This window comes from Hippoglossus stenolepis, chromosome 8 (assembly GCF_022539355.2).
Source record: "Hippoglossus stenolepis isolate QCI-W04-F060 chromosome 8, HSTE1.2, whole genome shotgun sequence".
NCBI classification, from domain to species: domain Eukaryota; kingdom Metazoa; phylum Chordata; class Actinopteri; order Pleuronectiformes; family Pleuronectidae; genus Hippoglossus; species Hippoglossus stenolepis.
Genome location: NC_061490.1, coordinates 325850 through 346065, shown reverse-complemented (window position 1 = coordinate 346065; position 20216 = coordinate 325850).

The following is a 20216-nucleotide window of genomic DNA, read 5'->3' as shown; positions in this document are numbered from 1 at the left end:
GGCATCTAGAGTTCAAAAAGAAGTCTGTACATAGGTCATACGCCCTAAAACAAAATCTAACTAGTTCTTTAACTGGAGTTCCCCTAATGTTCCTCTGTGGTCGCAGCTCTCAACAAAAACGTTGTGGTTTTAACACAAGGCTGTTCCGGCTTCAGCGCAGCACAGTATAATTACAGCTGCCTCAGAAGACTCCGGCGGTCTGCCACAGACTCCAACGGATGCGTGATTCGATTTTCATTACCTCAGCTCTTGAGCTAGAGAAGCCAAACTCCGGCACTAGAGACGAGGACTTAGAAAAAATTACACGCTCTTGCTGACATGCTCATGGGTTGCTGCCAACTAAAAGCAATTAGCCGTGCTAGATGGCTACCCGCTTTAACGGCATCAAACCAGAGCATAGCAAGTGAGCATGAGGGATAGAATCAGGTGACGCATGACACCCTTTGACTTTTGATGTAAACCGCTTTTATTTTCCGTGCATAGTAGTTTTACATTTCATTTCTTTTCGTAAAGGAAAACCCCTGTAATCAGTTTCATAAGGTTTCATAAAAGCGTTGTTTGATAGCATCATCTGTTTTTGAGTTTTCTGTGGCAACACCCAGGCACCAAGGCATAGTTTTTCTTCAAACAGAGGACACAGGCTCCAGGGCATCCACACCACAGCAACATTACTGATGACCTTAAGGCACATACACACCTCATCTCAAGGTAGAGACGTGCTGTAGGGACCTCTCCCCCGGGTCGAACCAGGACCCGGTATGTATAGGCCTTTTTATAGCTGTTAAGAGGTTTTTTTTAGGCGAGGGTTTTCTGTACAGTCTTCTTCTAGTCGGAGATTACCAGGGACAGGCTGTGAGTCATTCGGATGCCCGCACCGGAGACAACCCTGTGAAGCAGTGTCACAGGGGCCATCCTTAGGGGGTCTGAGTCGACTCACAGAGGCCAGTGGAGAGTATCACATCCTGGAGGCACAAGGAAAAAAACGGTCAGTAACAGGATTGAGCAACACGAGGAAATAACTCTGAATACACAATACAGAGCGGCCAAGAACGAGTGACTACCACTATAGCGTTGAAAACAAACAGGCGATGACTGGGAGAACGACCAGGGTAGATTGAGCTGCAGGTGAGGTGGTGAGCGGTCTCTGGCCGCACCATCGCTGAGTCATCAGAAGGAGCTGGCACACACCTGCAGAGGGAAGACAAAACAAGGGAAGGAGAAAAACACTAGGAGGCACAGAGGAGCTGTCACACATTATCTCTCTCATTGACATTTTTTAATAGCGCAGATGATGCTTTAAAAATTTGTATTTTAATTTAAAAGCACATCCATAACAACAATGTTTGGATAATTTAGTTAACTTTTAGTCTAGACAGGCTAACATAACCATGAGGGAGGCTGTCAAACACCGCCTGTATTTTTTGCACACATTGGACCTCATGCAAGAACATTTGCATGTTCTTATCTTCTTCTCTTAAAGGTGTTTGTATGTTGTCATACAAAACACATGACAACACGGGTTCTTATGAACAGTTCTTGCTTGAGGTCCATTGCTCGTGTTTCTGCCCTCATATGTAAAAGCACTGACAAACATTGTCAGCTTCGACGTTTCTAAAGTGTTACCACACCTTTGAACAATAAGTTCTCTGCACGATAGTAATTTGTAACAAAAAGCAGTTTTCTTTGTGTAGTTGATGTGTTTTTAAGTGTGTAGCAGCTCCTCTCCTCCCCGCTGCAAACTTTTATTCAGCAATAACAAATATAATATAAAATAATATCTATTTTATATATATATCCTTATTTTTATATAAAGTGGGCTATACAAATAAAATTTGATTGCTAATAATTTAGCTCATTTAATAGAGGGTGCTGGTACCCTTCCCTAATTTTGTGGTACCCCCTATGTTGCCTCTGGGCCACCACTGAGAGTGCATAGGATTGTGTTTAGAGAAGTAAAATTTAGTGTAGAGATAGCTGTTAAGAGTAAATAAAAACTTGTTGTCAAGTGAAGTTTATGGACTATATTCAGTCACAAGACAAGATTACATTTCCATCTCAAGAATGTTTGCTGTGTGTCAACCAAAGCATCCTCTGGGCTATTCCATAATTTACTGGAAAACCTGACTGTCACATTTAAATATAGCTGGTACAAAGAGCACTTACATTCAAGGAAACCAGAAGGAAGAAAGAACGTTAGAACTAAGCATGGTTTGTTGGACTTCTGAAGGAACTCATTGCTCTGTCCTGACCATAGACCTTATATAAAGACACAGAACAAACACACAAGCAAAATGAGTAACAAAAAACCCACACGTCAAATGTGTTTCTTTGTCAAGATCCACATTAGCTGTGCCTTAATGTATTGCTAGTCTTCCTGGTGTAGGTAATGAAAAAAGTGCATTTGAAAAACACTGCTCAGATGAATGTTTGTGATGCCAGCAGTGCTCCAATCTGCACATCTGGACAAGTATATTAGTCAAGGTTATTAGCAATAGCGCCTAAGTCCAAAGTATTTATGTGTACAATTAAAAGACTTACATTTGTAACTATAATATTCCATGTAGACTCATACTTTCTAAAATTTAACAAAAGAAGTGACCATCTTTAATCTATTTTGGACAAATCTCAGTTGTGAGGCCAGGTGAAAATAAAAAATAGTAATTAAGAAATGCATCATCATTAACATGAGCATTAAAAGGGCTTTTCCAAAATGACTATTCTACCAAAATGTATATATTTTTTTCAAACAATTCCACTGCCACTTTTAAACATGTTCTATGACAAACTTAACAAATTATTCAGTCGATTCATGTGGAATGATAAGAAAGCTGGACTCAGCCTTAAGCTATTATACTTGCCTTATGAGAGAGGGGGGCTTCAACTTCCCAATCTAAGATTGTATTATATGGCTGCCCAGCTGACCTCAGCATCATATTATTTCTGTATAACAGGGCCCCCAGCCTGGGTAGGCGTCCCCTCGCTCATAGCCTGAAAATGGCTTTGAACAGGGTAAGAGGCCAGAGCTCACCTTTCTCTTCTCTCAAGCAGCCACACTCTTCCCGACTTTTGTCCAGTCTTGCACTGCTGATAATAGATTGTAACATCTTCAGGCTGCTTAAGTATATTTTATAAGGAAAGTATGTTCCATGTTTTTCCTTTTCAATACCACATTGTAATTAAACATAACAATCTAGGTGTAGAAATCTGATTCAGTGCTTACTTTGGACTTGGTAAAATGAGGCTTCTTCATTGTTGTGTCTTGGCCACTGCCAAGAGCACAAAGACCCACGTTGTTGTGCTCTTTGATCTTGCACAAGTTACCTCAATCTGTTTATTACTTCATAATATTAGCATGTATGAAAATCCTACTAATATCTCAAATACAGTGGAAACCGCTTATAGTGATCATGGATGTCGTAATCAACCATTTATATGGATCCAAAAACCCTATACAAATATAAATTACATTTATCGACAGTAAACTGAAGCATCAAAACTTTACACATCTTTCCGTTTTGTTTAAAATGCAACATGAACTTGCTAAGGCAGTAAAGAGGTTAGCTGTGGTAAATGTTTTTTTTAAAGAATACAGCCAGGTTCCGGTGAAAGAGTAAGGTCAAAATGATGTTACCTGCTGCATTGAGCACAGCAACCCAATACTTAATTAGAATGCAGAAGATTCACATAGATTCACATCTTCATACCTCGTATCATACTGTAAATTCTTTGGTTGTTATGTTTCCCATCTGGTTGACAGTACAAAGAGGGACAGAGGATGATACAGAGACAGAGATGGAGAAAGAGCAGAATGGACAGAGAAAGAGAGCATAGCCAGGTGACAAAGTGAACATATAGTCAAGACCACACAGTTATAAATCCCTGTTAGCCATTGTTTTGCCCACAGTCATTACAATGGACTTATCAATGATTTTATGTTACTAAACACTTTGGCTTCTCCCCAACTACCGGTATATATTTTTTTCTAATTCCATGCAATATGTTTATGTGTTATTGTCAGAGAAAAGAGGTAGAGAGGAGAATGGAAAGAGAGAGCAGGATGGACAGAGAGAAAGAGAGCATGAACCAGGTAAGAAAGTGGACCGGTAGTCAAGACCACATTGTTATAAAGACATGTTAGCTACTGTTGTCCCTACATTCTTTGCAGTGGACATCACAATCATTTTTACAATACTAAGCAGTGTAATGATAAACTGTCAGCTAATGTGGATTCTTCCCAATCACTTCTTACATATATTTATGTTATAAATGCTCTGTGTGTTGGCTTCATTTATTATCACATAATATGTTGTTTTGTATTTCCATACATTATATTTATGTATTATTGTCAGTGCAAAGAGGGAAAGAGGAAGATGGAGAGGGGAGAGAGATTGAGCAGGAACAACCAGATGAAAAAGTGGACACATAGTAAAGTCAATATTTTTAGTGTGGGAGAACATACATTATGTCAGTGGTCTTCATTCTAAACAGGAAATGGCGTACGCAAAAGAAAATTCAGATTTATAAAACCATGCACACGCACACCTGAAGGCAATGGTCACTTTATAAATCACAGTCTACTTCGAAATGTTCGTACTTGGATCTGCCTCATAGTCCGCACTCTACATGCCCACTTTCAACCATAAATGGGCAAAGCACCTCATGAATACTAAATTACGTGCTGACCAGAGGGTTTCCACGGTGAGTCATTACAGAGTCACGGCATCGCGAAACATTCTGACACTGACATCGTGGTGTTTGTTAATGAGGTGGAGGTGAAGAGTGATTTTATGGGTAAGCAGTGATGTCAATAATAAAGAAAATACACTGATACTCTGCTGCAGCTTTGGATAATACAGTGAGTGAGAGTGTGTGATGATTCTGTGTTTGCAGTGTTGCCAACTCCTCAGTAAGGAAAGTAGCTATTGGCTTTCCTAAAAGTCGCTAGAAGTCGCTAAATGACGTCATCGCCTAATTTGCATAATTGTAATGGACGCTGTAGGAGAGAGGAATAACGTCGTGGGAGAGACAAAAAGTGAGTAAAAAACACCCTAAATATGTTTAGAACTACAAATGAGCTTTCTTCTGTTGATTCTTGTTCTTTTTATTTTTAATTTTGCCATTGAAATAGGCCATCACTTCTCAAAAGAACTTCATAACTTGAATGCTTTGTCTAGACCCACATTACATGAATCAATTTGGTCCTGTATTGTTAAATGTTAGAATATCAAATTTAATCAAAAGACTGTTATGTGGGGTGGAATTGCTAGCTCTACATCCAACCCTCCTCCTTTATCTGGGCTTGGGACTGGCAAATTGACCCAAAAGAGACACTGGCAGAGTTACTTAGGTTTTTTTTTAAAGTTTTTATATAACCCTTGTGTTGTCCCTGCTTCCCCCGGCTGTTGGCCCCCTCACATAGCCCACCCCATATTAGGACGCACACGTAGCGCAATAGACAAGTGAGCAGCCCTTGCAGATGTATTTGTTACACCCGCGGCACATGGTGTGAGTTTTACAGTCCTGGGGCATATCTGACACCTCTTCCTCTTACTCGCCCCGAGCGGGGCTGCTGCTACAGCTATAGAGGAGGCCGGACACTCGGGTCGAGCGTCATAGTAAACAGCTCTCTGTGCAGCGGCGGCGGTGGCTTTTACAGCCTTCACAACCGCGGCGGACGTGTCCGTGCGGGGGATGCGCTCCCTTCGTGCGATGAACAGAGTCATGAGAGCCTTTCCCAGCTGCTCTAGGAACACCCTCCGCTTGTTCCGCTTGCCCCACATCCAGTCGGGATTGATCTCTCTCCATATCACGAAGGCGTTGTAGGAAGAGACGTCGAGAATGTTGTGAAAGACGACCAGGGGCCAGCGCGCGGTCATCCTCCTGCAGCTGTACATTCCGATCACCTTGTCTAGGTTGTCCACGCCACCTTTGTTGCGGTTGTAGTCCAGGACGATGACCGGTTTCCCGTCCTCGCGGTCGCTGATGTCGGCCTCAGGGTGCCGTGTGCTCAGGAGCACCACATTCCTGTTTTTCTTTGGGATGTAGGACACAAGAGTGGCAGTGGGCGTGAATGCGAACTTGGATGAGAACACCTCTCTTCCCTTGACCGCGAGCAGCCCGGTCGGGAGCTCGGGCTTGTTCTTCCGAACAGTGCCGACCACGGTGAGCTTCCTCTCCAGGAGCTGCCGCGCGAGTTCGTAGGAGGTGAAGTAATTGTCGCACGTGACGTTACGACCGTGCAGTCCCTCCGTTACATCGAGCACTACCCGCAACCCCTGGTTCCGTTCTGGGCGTCCGCCGCTCGGCTTTCCGGTGTACATTTGCATCTTCCAAGCGTAGCTTGATTTCGCATCGCAGGCCACCCACGACTTGATCCCGTATTTCGCCAGCTTGCTGGGCATGTACTGACGGAATGGACACCGGCCTAGGGAGAAAAACAGGAGGAAAAGAGATGAGAGGAGATGAGATGAGGACGAGGACTAGCAGCCGCTATCTACATAACATAACATAACATAACATAACTAACATAACATAACATAACATAATAATAATATAAAAAAAAAAAAGACTAACCTCTGAACGGAACCAGTTGCTCGTCCACGGTCACTTCGGGCCCCGTGACGCGACATCGTGCCATGGTCCGTGAGAGAGTGGCACACTGAGACTTATATGTGGGTCTAATGTACACCCCCTTGATTTCAATTGGAATCAGGTGTGGGTCTAAATGACCCCACAGAGCACCACAGCGCCCTCTCTGGGGGTCTAAATGACCCCTCCCATGACAATCGAGAATGACAATCCATTGGTCTCAATTACCCCAGGAGAATTGGATAATACAATCCTTGGGTCACCCTAACCCTAACCCTGACCGGCCAGGGCTTGCGTATGATCACACGCACGCACTCACGCACACGCACACACACACACACACACACAGACACACACACTCTGGGTCAATTCGACCCAGGAACAACACAAGGGTTAATAAAAAAATTTTGGGTTCAGGGTTTGATTCCCACTCCTTTCTGTATTTTTGAGCGTACAGTTTAGACTGAGACATGATGCGCTAGCTACCTAGATGTTTAGCTTATGTCACAGAGAGGCACACACACAGTGGACGAGGTGAGTAAGTGACTGAGGCTGTGTGAGTCAAATGCAGTGATTTATTTTAGTGTGACAGTGAAGAAACATTGACGTTTACATCCCGCTCTGTAAGACAGGGCGGGATCAGCGGCGGCTTTGCGCACTCGCAATTCATTTGCAGTCTGGAGGACGCGGAGTGTGGGTCTCCTCTCTGTTCTGACTGCAGCTGGGACTGCTGCGCGAGGCTACTGTGAGACTGTATGCCTGTGAGTGCTTTGGGATGGCGGAGGGGCTCACGGCAGCACCCGCTGCTCGTTGAGGACAGTAACTGCAGAACGATACGTGCTTTCACGTCAGAGTCTCCAAAACACCAGAAAAGTCTCCAATAACACCAGAAAAAGTCGCTAGATTTGTCGCTAGTCGCTTTTGACAAAAAAAGTCGCCAAGAGGATTTGGAAAGTCGCCAGATTTACAGAGAAAGTCGCCAAGTTGGCAACACTGCGTGTTTGGTGGTATTTTGTGTTCTCTCTCCCCCTCCCCTTTCTGTTCTTCCCCTGCAGGTCGTGGGTGTGGCTGGCTTCCCCGCTGCAGCTGACAAGGCACACCTGCTCTCACTCATCTCATCAACCTCTCAATAAAAGCCTGGTCTTGACTCCACTACGCTGCCAGATAATTCCATCTTGTTCGGTAGCGCATTCGCATGTTATTCTCTCGGTTCTCTTGTCCTTTTGTTTGTAAGTTACTAATCCGTGTTTTTCCCTCTGTGTAACCCAGACCTCCCGTGTGCCTTGCTGCTCGTCTGCGTTTTGTTTTCCCGTGTCGTGTCCTTCCCGTTCCTGGTGTTTAGTGTCAGTGTCTTCTCGTGGATAGTTCCAGCCAGCCAGCACCCTGCCTCCACAGCCTGCTTTTCTTTGCCTATTTGTTCAATAAACTCTGCCTTAGTTCCGATCTGGTTTCCAGTCTCTGCTTTGGGGTCCAACTAGAAACAAACCCTAACAGAGTGAGGACGATAGAAAGAACGGAGCCTGAAATAAAAAAAGATCCAATTCAAAGGTGGAGGCAAAAAGAAAACAGTCTCAGAAATTGAGGGAACTTTTTGTATCCCATGTTTGTATTTTAATCATCCAAAACTGCAGGATTATTAAATTCAGAGACAGCTGTGATGTCCTCAATCTATAGAATTTAACAGAATCATTATTATATGCTCTTGTTTGTACGTGGATGGTTCGGTTCCGTCGGCCGAACTGTGTGATACTGGACTCAGTTCGGCACAAAGATCACAGATCACAGATCAATAGAATCTATATTAGCTGATCAGACATTGCTGAACCCTCGCATCCTTCTCATCCTTCCATTCGCGTGCATCCATCAGGCAGAATCACGCACCATTGTCACAACAGTATTTATTTATTTAGAGCAACCGGACCGATTACCTCACATCAGTGGATCCAAACCTCCACTCTGGGATATTATTTGGAAAGTGAATAGTTTTTCTTCATTTCTTGTAAGTGATCTCCAGTGCGCTCTGTGTGCTCTGTGCGCTCTGTGCGTCTGATGGCACAGTCACTTTCACTGCAGTGATTTGATGATACACGCACAGTGTCTGTAACTCCGCTGTTTAATGGAATCTGAACGTAATTTGCTGTAAGTTGTTTTATATATTTTTCAATTAAAAGGTTCGCGTGGAACAGATATGTTGCGCGAGCACAACTAAAGCTGTTGGTTTTAATGTAAATGAGGAAGTGGATCAATAATCTGGCTTCAGTTCACCACCTCACATCTGCATCGGCACTTTCCCGTCTCCAAAACATTCGTACGCATGGGTCAGAGTTTGCATGGAAATGCGCAAATTTTCCCGTCAAGTTTGTTTTTATAAATCCCAACGTTTGCGTGAGTGGCGTACGTATGTTTCAGGCCCCGTTTTGTGTGTACGCAACGGTTATAAATGAGACCCCAGTTCTGCAGGAGTTTGTGGAGTGGTGTGACAGCTCTTGCTTGGAACCGAACGTCAGCCCAACCAAGAGATGGTTTGACCTTTTCAAACAGGCAGAGGGAACTGGCAGCAGCCGCCATCACCGGCAATACCTCCTGAGGAGACTCTTTCATTGAGAGCGCCATCACATTCTCAATCACCTGCTAGTTTCATTCCATCATCCTCCAGAACAGGAACCGGTTCCAGAGAACTGTCACAGTCTGCTCTAAGATCATCAGGCTTCCCCTGGGCTTCCCCTGAGATCACTCACTAACATCTTATGAGCAGCAGACAGTCAGATTTTTCTCAACCCAGCACATGCTCTCTTCTCAGCGTTTGAATGGCTCCCCTCAGGACGCCGGTTTCGCTGCCCTGGTTGCAGGACTCAGAGAAGGGCAACTTTTGTTCCCAGAGCTGTTCAACTCCTCAACTCCTAACACCTCCCAACCCTCACCCTAACATACACTAAAGTCACATTTACTCTTTATCCTGTACATATTTTCTTCATTATCAGTATTCACCTTAACTGTTCATTATCTGTATATATTTATCCATACACTGCAGTACACTAAATTGTTTTGAATTTGAATTTGAACACTTTGCTGTTTAAAAACATATGCTATTTGTTTATTTTCAAAATTCAAGGAGAAAAAGAAGAACATATAGATACTCTGAAAAAAGAGAGATTGAGAGGGAAGACCAGAGAGACAAATGAAGAGACGCATACCAGCCACCAAGCTGAAGCAGAGAGGGCTCAAGATTACTTTATTGATTTAGGGGATAAGGACACAGGTCCAAAAAAGTTAAAGTTGTCCAAGTACCCACGCGATCAGTTTGGTACCCAAAAAAGAGCCTTCCAACAGAATTGGTTCCAGGAAAAATGCAGCTTTCTGCTTTTGGCCAGGCATTTGGTAAAAATCTTAGAAAGGAGGTATTTGGGAAATGGTGGGGTAAAGAATTGGAGAAAGGCACTGAACATGTTTCATAAAAATTAAGCCACCCAGTCACACAAGGACAGAAGAGTTTGCTGGAACAGCTACAAAGACAATACACATACATCTGGTCGACTTGAATGACATGTTCCATCGCCGTTCTCAGCCTCACAGCCAACACTTTGGACAGAAGCTTGTAATCAGTGCATATCAGAGCTACAGGCCAGCAGTTATTTATCAATCAATCAATCAATCAATCAATCAGACTTTATTTGTCTAGCACTTTTCATACATGAGAAAATGTAGCTCAAAGTGCTTCACACAATTCCCCCCACCACCCCTTGTCCCTGTCCCACCCCATCATCTACCCACCACACCCAAAGCCAAAATACTTCAATAAAATAAAGAACATCCAGACTTGATTATTGTAACTCCTTATTATCAGGCTCCAGCAGTAAGTCGTTAAAGACTCTGTAGCTTGTCCAAAATGCTGCAGCATGTGTCCTGACAAGAACCAGGAACAGAGACCACATTTCTCCAGTATTAGCTTCGCTACACTGGCTTCCGGTTAAATCTAGAATAGAATTAAAAATTCTCCTCCTCACCTTCGAGGCCCTTAATAATATGGCACCATTATACATCAAAGAGCTGATAGTACCATATCAACACACTAGAGCACTGCGCTCCCAGAATTCAGGCTTACTTCGTCCCTAAAGTCTCTAAAGTAGAGTAGGAGCCAGAGCTTTCAGCTATCAAGCTCCTCTCCTATGGAATCATCTCCCACTTTCAGTTCGAGAGGCAGACACCATCTCTAAGTTTAAGAGTAGGCTTAAAACCTTCCTTTACGAAAAAGCTTATAGTTAGAGCCGGTCCAGGCTTTTCTTGGACCTGCTCTTAGTTATGCTGCTATAGGTCTAGAATGTTAGTCCCTTTGCCTTATCGTCCACAGATCCAGGGCTGCGGCTGTGGCCACATCGTGGATTATGATGGTGGATTGCGTATCAGAGATCGTGATCGTAATGGTGGATCCTGTATGGCGGATCCTGTATCGTGCTGGCTGATCGTGATAATAATGATGGATCCTGTATCGTGTTGGCATCTGATAATGGTGGTGGACCACGATTGAGGTGGCAGCTGATGGTGGATCCTGATGGCGGCAGTGGACATGACTGTGGACTATGGTGGCATCCGATCGTGATGGTGGATCATGATCGTGGTGGCTGCTGACCATGGACTATGATTACAACAAGACTGCTTGATATACAATATTTCTCCTCAAATACTCGACCACAACTGACAATACTCCATCAATTCATTGACCTTCCATTATGCTACAAAGTGTTTATTCTAATCAATGCTGCAAATACCCTTATCTTTCTGATGTTCTCCTTTACACGTGGCATCTATTGCATTTCTGTCCGTCCTGGGAGAGGGATCCTCACATGTGTTTCTCTCTGAGGTTTCTACGTTTTTTTTACCCTGTTAAAAGTTTTTTTTTCAGTAGTTTTTCCTTACTCTTGTTGAGGGTTAAGGGCAGAGGATGTCACACCTTGTTAAAGCCCTATGAGACAATTGTGATTTGTGAATATGGGCTATACAAATCAAATTTGATTGATTGATTGATTGAACATCGCAGGAACTGTACTGAGGAAACGTAAGTAAACTTTATATCCTGTAGGTCGCCTTTCTTGGGGAGGAGAGTCCGGATGGCTCTCCTACAGCTTAACTCCGCCCTCCAGCAGCCGGTTCATATAGTCGATGCTGTAGACAAAGATCACCGCCGAACTGTTCATCCTGGAGGCTGATTTCACACTATCATAGCCCACCACCTGTCCCACTGCCAAACTGCACTCCTCCACCGAGCAGATAACTGCTGGGGAAAGTTTGACAGCAGGCCGGCGAGTCAATCTGTCCAAACTGGAGCTAGAGCCTGTGGCCATACCTAGGCTCTCTACTGGATCCACCGGAGAAAAGACAAACAATACTCAGCTACTCTGATAAATGAGGTACAAAAACGTAAGGAGCAAAAGGACAGAAAACAGACAAAACAAGAGTTTGTCTGTTACAAAGTTACAAAGACTCTCCAAACACTCTCCACCATCAAACTCCACCAGACTACAGTGTAAACAGGCAAAGGTTTCCTCATGATGAACTGTGATGATACAGAATTTAATTAGCAATATAAATCAACCCTGAGAAGATCACAAAAAGTCACCGTTTTATTTTATTCATGGGAAATTATAAACTTACAACGTGACATAATTTCCATCAAAGGCCGCCATTCTTTCATTAGGTGTTACTGATTCCCAAAGTGAAAGTCCTAACACACATCAAAGAGTGCAACAGAGACAAAACTTCAACTAATATTCGACAAGCAGCCTTAATAGTGTGAGCTGTCCTACCTTGAAACTGCAGTTTATTCCTGCATTTTTAGAGCAAAACCATCCAAAGCTCTGGCCACAGCTACGTATCTGGTAAACTAATGTGACTGAATGGGTCACCTAGGGTGATAATAATTGTAAAACTGACCTGACTTTGTGTTGCCTTATCATAACATTATCATCTGTTCTGTTTTATGCCAAAGTCCCATGTTAATTGTTGTGACTGCTGTGCAAGATAAAGGCCAACTACCCCATACTTTGTATTCTATAGCAAAATCTGGTAAGTGAGGGTAGGTGCCAAGGATCACTGCTCTCTTATAGAGCCGTTGGTGACCTGGGACAGTAGCCCTCTCTCAGAGACTCCATTAAGCAGCAGATATATATGAAAGTCAGAGATATATATGAAAGTCAGAGATAATATTGTCGACTCATGCACTGAGTTGTGAAATAAATAATATAGAGTGACTGACAGAAGCTGCTAAGCATATACAATGATTCTGGAAGTTTGGGTAACAACCACAGATGCCGATCAGCTACTACATCAAAACCAGTTGCCAGTTTTAATATTGGGGCTGTTTTGGTGTACCTCACCATCTCTGGTTTGGGCAACCTCTCATTAGGGCCCGAGCACCGACGGTGGGAGGCCCTATTGAAATTGTAAGGATTATTAGGGCCCGAGCACCTCCGGTGGGAGGCCCTATTGTATTTCAAAGGATTTGTATTTCCCTTTTGGGGCTTTTTCAGGGCCTAGACATGCTCAAATCATTACCAAAGTTTGCAGGGAATTCAAAACCCCAAAAAGTAATTGTATTCTGGAGTAATTTCAAATGGGCGTGGCAAAATGTCTCAACAGCGCCATCTAAGGAAAAGCCCCTCAGTTAGCTTTCACCGATCTTCACAAAAATCGTAGCCCAGGTGTATCATGACCAGACAAACAAAAAAGGTCGGAGGTGCAATTGGAAAAAAGCAACAGGAAGCCCGCCATTTTAACTTTAGTGGCCATATTGGCCATTTTCCACATTTTTACTTTGATGTACTTGTCCCAGGGCTTTCATCAGATCAACTTCATATGGAGATACGTGTCATCACAACAAGATGGAGATGAAAACTACCTCAAACATCGATTTTTCGTCACACAGTGTGACCGTGGCGTGGCATCAAAGTTTGATTACACGCCATCAAAACATGAGGTTCTGCATCTCGGACATATTTGGTCCAATCGAGTCCAAACTAGACATGTAAGAAAAGAGTCCCGGCCTGATGACATCTACACAGAAATCATGACTTAAAATCACAGCGTCACCTGCTGGCTACAGGAAGTGACATGTTTTATACTTTGATGAACTGCTCCTGTCTGCTTTACAATATGCAGCTCAAATGAGCTGAGACAAGTCATTGGATCATGGTCAGAATTGTGACATTTCCTCAAACCGTGTAAACATTGAGGTGCAGCGAAGGTTCATTCTTCGCCAAAGGAGACGATGTTGTCATAACTCAATCAATCAATCAATCAATCAAATTTTATTTGTATAGCCCATATTCACAAATCACAATTTGTCTCATAGGGCTTTAACAATGTGTGACATCCTCTGCCCTTAACCCTCAACAAGAGTAAGGAAAAACTACTTAAAAACCCTTTTAACAGGGAAAAAAGAACGAAGAAACCTCAGAGAGAGCCACATGTGAGGATCCCTCTCCCAGGACGGACAGAAGTGCAATAGATGTCAAGTGTAAAGGAGAACATCAAGATAAAGGTTTTAGCAGCATTGATTAGGGTAAACATTTTGAAGTATAACTGAAGGTCAGTGAATTGGTGGATTAATGTCATTAATGGTCGAGTATCTGAGGAGAAATACTATGTATCAAGCAGTCCTGCTGCAATCATAGTCTATGGTCAGCAGCCAGCAAGATCATGATCCACCATCAAGATCGGATGCCACTATAGTCCACAGTCATTGTCCACTGCCGCCATTAGGATCCATCATCAGCTGCCACCTCGGTCGTGGTCCACTACCAGTATCTGATGCCAACACGATAAAGGATCTGCCTTTATTATCACGATCAGCCAGCACGATGCAGAATCCGCCATACTGGATCCACCATTACGACCTCTGATACGTGATCCACAGATCCTAATCCATGATGTGGCCACAGCCGCCCTGGATCTGAGGACGATAAGGCAAAGGGACTCCGGGAAGAAGTCAAGTCAGTAACATGTATTGATGGGATATGAATTACTTTGATGTGATAACGATTGAGAAGAGGAAGGAGAAGCTGGAAAGAGAAGCTCCGTGTGTCATGTGTCCCCCGACCTTCTAGACCTATAGCAGCATAACTAAGAGCAGGTCTAAGACAAGCCTGGACCAGCTCTAACTATAAGCTTTATCAAAAAGGAAGGTTTTAAGCCTACTCTTAAACGTACAGATGGTGTCTGCCTCCCGAACTGAAAGTGGGAGATGATTCCACAGGAGAGGAGCTTGATAGCTGAAAGCTCTGGCTCCTACTCTACTTTTAGAGACTTTAGGGACGACAAGTAAGCCTGAATTCTGGGAGCGCAGTGCTCTAGTGGGTTGATAAGGTACTAACAGCTCTTTAAGATATAATGGTGCCATATTGTTAAGGGCCTTGAAGGTGAGGAGGAGAATTTTAAATTCTATTCTAGATTTAACCGGAAGCCAGTGTAGCGAAGCTAATACTGGAGCAATGTGGTCTCTTTTCTTGGTTCTTGTCAGGACACGTGCTGCAGCGTTTTGGACAAGCTGCAGAGTCTTTAACGACTTACTGCTGAAGCCTGATAATAAGGAATTACAATAATCCAGTCTGGATGTAACAAAGGCGCGGATTAGTTTTTCTGCATCTTTTTGAGAAAGGACATTTCTGATTTTGGAGATATTACGCAAGTGAAAAAAGGCTGTCCTAGAAATTTGTTATAACTCCACTGTGCATTGTCCTATCACCGCCAAACTTCTGTCAAATGATCAGAGTCCAAGCCTGAACAGCTCTATGTGTCAATAATTCCTCAGTGTCATAGCGCCACCTACTGATTCGCCATGAAACAGGAAGTACTTTATGAATCCACTCTGCATTATCCAACCGGCTCCGAACTACTGACCTAAGATCACAATCCTGACCTGACCAGCTCCATATATTAATATTAGTGCAGGGTCATAGCGCCACCTACTGATTCGCCATGAAACAGGAAGTACTTTGTAAATCCACTCTGCATTATCCAACCGGCCCCAAACTACTGCCATATGATCACAATCCTGACCTGACCAGCTCCATATATTAATATTAGTGCAGGGTCATAGCGCCACCTACTGATCAGTGTGAAAATGAAGTTGTTGTAACGTTGTCCAATTGACACAAAATTGCTCACGCTACATCAGAGCCCCTACAACAACAGATCTATTAGTCTGCATGTAATAATAGTGATGGCGCCACCTACTGGCAACAGGAAATAAGCTTTGTTTTACAACTATCATTCAATTTACATAAAATGTTCACAGTGTGATGTGCAATTGATAGCGTGGACCGTAATGAGCAATCAGCAGGCAAGGATCGACATCGCGTGACGGACGCAGGAAGTGAAGCGTTACTCCTTCCCGCAGAGCACAAACCGCATGCAACGCAGAGACGTGCGCTTGGTCATTGATCGCTCTCTCCACTAACCGCAACAGGCTTCAAAATGCCTGTGCTCGGGCCCGTTAGAGCTACAACGTAGCCCTAGTTATGGTTGAAATGCTTTGAGAGACCTTTAGGAAAAGCAGTTTGTGCAGTTCACAAGTGTTACAGATGGGAATACATACAAAACAGAAAAATACTTTTGTGTCTTTGGATTCTCAGAAAGCATCCACAGTGACCAAGGTGCTGTAATGGCAGAATTTGCATTTGTGTAATGTTTAATAGAAGAACAGATATGTATTTAGAAGAAGTAGATAACAAATGTGTTTCTGTGACTTAACTACGGACGTTGCAGAAGGAAGTGTTTATGGCCCTCATGTGTGTCTTAGCAAATGCTTCACTGCAGGGGTGTTACTTAGTGTGTCTGATAGAGATGGGTGAGGGGAACTCTGCATTGTTTACAGGACTGGGGTCTTTTGATGTTGTAAATCTAGATAAGGGATCTCGGAGACAGATTGTCTCACACCAGAGGTCACACCAGGGGTCTGGGACGGAGATCTGAGACAGGAACTCTGCCCAACCTGGTCAGACATCAAGAGGCTGAAGAATACCTTTTGGCTCCTCGCAGGGAGGGGCTTCTGATTGTATAAGTGAAGTGATTCTCCTGTGCTCTGTGCTCATTCTATACACGTCACACTAGGTGGCTGTGTGGGGTGAGCCCACCTGCAGGTGTTAGAATTGAACTTTCCGAGAGACAATGTTATGTGTGTATTATTATACAATAGAGTATCATTATTAAACAGAAACTGCCACCACAATTTTGGCGTTGTCGGCAGGGTCACTCGTGTGAGCAGACACTCTGGATCTCAACGCTGAAGGAAAGTCTGGGACTCATACCTCAACAAATGAGGGCCGAATGCTTGAGAGCCAGGAGTGCACTCACTGAGGTGATCCAACGGACCTGGTTTGGCAAACAAGCATTGTCTTTCGGGTGAGTAAAATTAAAATGTTATGACCTTTAGGAAAAGGTCCAATGTTATGATCTTTAGGAAAAGATCCACAAATGTTATGACCTTTAGGAAAAGGTCCAATGTTATGATCTTTAGGAAAAGATCCAGGAAAAAGAGATTCACTCATTCATTGTCAGGGACAGACGTGTCTGCACGGCTAGGTTTTGGAAATCGGTGTAGGATCCATGAAGCTTCCTTGTTTCGATCTTTAGGAAAAGGTCAAAAATATTATAAATAAGATTGGGCTCTGATGTCGGGCTCATGATTAGTAGTTATTATTAATATATAGTAATATTATTATTTTGCAATAGAGGTGTAGCTGGGACAGAAGGACCAAGGCCAAGTCCGGATCGTCTCAGTACAGCAATCTGTTGAAAATCTGATAATTCCAGTACATGTTATACCTGCATGTGTGGTGCTAAAGAGAAGTGTGGCTATGAGATTTCTCTAAGGCATTATATCAGGCAGAGTATTTAAAATGTATTAAGGAATCAAAAACTTAGGAACAATAATTGAGAAATTTGCCAAGTGATCAGGAATTACAAGAGGTAATTACAATTGACAACATATTGGAGATGGGTTTTATTGTTCCTTACAAAAGCATTTTGGAGGTTGGTTGAAGGTTAAAGCATTTTGGTGTTGGTTGAAGGTTTAAGGTTACTAACACTAATAAACTAAAACTTAACAAATTTTGTTGATGGATATGTGTGACTGTGAAAGAAGAAACATGTAGAATTTGATGAAACTAAACTGAGTATTTAAGCTGAGGATTTCAGCTGAGAAAGCAGAGGAGAAAAGAAAAAGAGAGGAATCTGAGAATCCTCAAACTGGAGAAAAAAAAAGGTGAGTATATGTTTAAATATATTTCGGGTATAATTGGGTTTTTAAAGGCTAATAGTAAAAGGAAAAATAAACAACCTCATAATAAATCTTAAAATATATTTTTTAAGAGATAGAAACGATTTGGTTAAAAAATTTAATTAAGAGACTTTTAAGTTCTTTTCCCATATAAGCAGAACTTTATTTTCCAAATTTCGTATTCTGCTGAACAGAGCAGAGTTTAAATTTATAAAATAAGAGTCGGGTTCACAATTGCTGAGACAACCTATTTGAGAAAATAGGTTTAAAAATAGAGAGGATGACTTTTCCGAGCATGGGAAGTTTGAGTTTAAATTATCTTTGGTAATTCAAAACTAAACTGCGTGTGAAAAGAGAGAAATAAAAAGAATAAAAACGAAGTAGAGAGGACAAAGAAAAAGGAAAATGAATGTAGGGATATTTGTGCTGGATTGAAGAGTGTATGGATGTTGTTTAACTGAAGTGAATATGCAGGAACTGAAATAATCTCCAGTCTCAGTGTCTCCGACTAGATTCTGATCTGGACTCAGCTCCACCAAGAGGTGGGCAAGAGAATGCCCTGGGAAGCAGCGCACACGGTGCGATTTGATTATCGGTGAGCTGGGGACAGTGAAGGAATTCATCTGGTGAGGACACTAAGATGGAGAGAGAGAGTTTCAAGCACGTCACTATAGTAAGAACACGGTTACACACACACCATGTGAATTAATGTTAGACATAGAACAGATGATTAAGATTGCTATTGACCATTGTGAGCTTGATCAGAAGATCAGTAGAGAGAGGCCTACTGTACTTTATGCTAAATATTTTCACAATGATGTGTATAAACTAATGCCCGAACACACAAATCACAGTGAGTGGTAGAAACATCACATATATTTGTAGATTCAGGAACCGGAATCAGTTAATAGATGTGAAGAGTGTGATCTTACTCCTAAAATGAATGTTGGATATCTCATAATGATTGGAGCAACAGGTACAACAGTGATAGAGAGATGCACTGTACAATTGCTATTTTTCACGATGTGGTTGAAGGAGATTTTTTAAGATTCATTTTTGTTGTCACCACACTGCCTGATAAATCTTATGGGTAAAGATTTGATGTGTTCATTGAGTGGTATGTTAAATTTTAAACACCGCAGGGCATTAGAGGTAACTGGAGTCCAAATAACATCTGCATTTGTTAGATAGAGAAAGGGGGATTTGACACTAGCATATCAATGGGAGGTCTAGACTCTTTTCTACTCTCTGGAAGTAACACCCTCTTGCGAAAGGCAGAGGCAGAGAGACTTCAGACAAATGTGAATATAGATGTTATTTACTCAGAGAAGCGGACTTTTAAGTAAGAGCAAACTAAGTTTAAGAAGGTTGTAGAGGATGTTAATTAAAGAAAGGATAAAGTAAGTTGGTTGTATTGAGATAGTAAACACTGTGTTGTCTTAGTAGTTTTGATAGACTCATTGGCTAAAGATTTGTTAAAATATCAACTTTTGATTATAATACTACTGGAGGGGAAAAGACATTTAATACCAATAAGATATTTTAAAAGAGGGTTAAAGGTTAATCGCAAACGATTTTCCATAGTGATAAATGAAATTAGGAGTGTTGAACTCATTCCTGAATGTGGTAAATCTTTTGATAAAATGTATTACGATTTTTAGTTTTGGTGTAAACAGTAATGATATTCCTGAGTTGAAACAGGTACCGTCATGTTTGTGGACCGGGCACAAATATGTTTTGGGTCTGATCAAGGGAGAAGGACCCAATAGAAAAGAATATCTGAATCCTTGTATGGAATATGTAAAGATCGTCTGTTAACACACTACTTTTTTCCTGTAAGGAAAAACAAAGGAAGCAGAGCTTCAAACAATGTTTTAGAGTTTCGACAACTGCTGAGAGAGCTGTGATATTTGATGTGTGATATGTGACGCTGTGATATATGACTTTACTGGTGCCAATATGCTGATAGGATGATTTTGCTTGAGCAAAATACCTCCCACCTTTTAACAACCAGGTGGCTCAGATATGGGACAGTATTGCCTTAGATGATAGACATCACTATTTAGAGATGCAATGTTTTTAACTATGCGACTCTCTTCCCTACATCAGTGGGGATAGCCACATGATTGCGTAGCAGTTTTTCTTAACTAAAAAAGATTAGATTAGATTTAAAAGATAACCAGCTAATTATGTAGAGGTGATAGTTGTTTGGTGATAAGTTCAGCATCAAAGGATGCAGCAACTGAGATAACCAAGTGGGTTTACGACTGTGTGATACAATAGAGGCTAAACCACTCCCATCACACTATTGTGCATTGACTGAAGAATGCAAATATGCTAGGGACAAGAGTGTCAA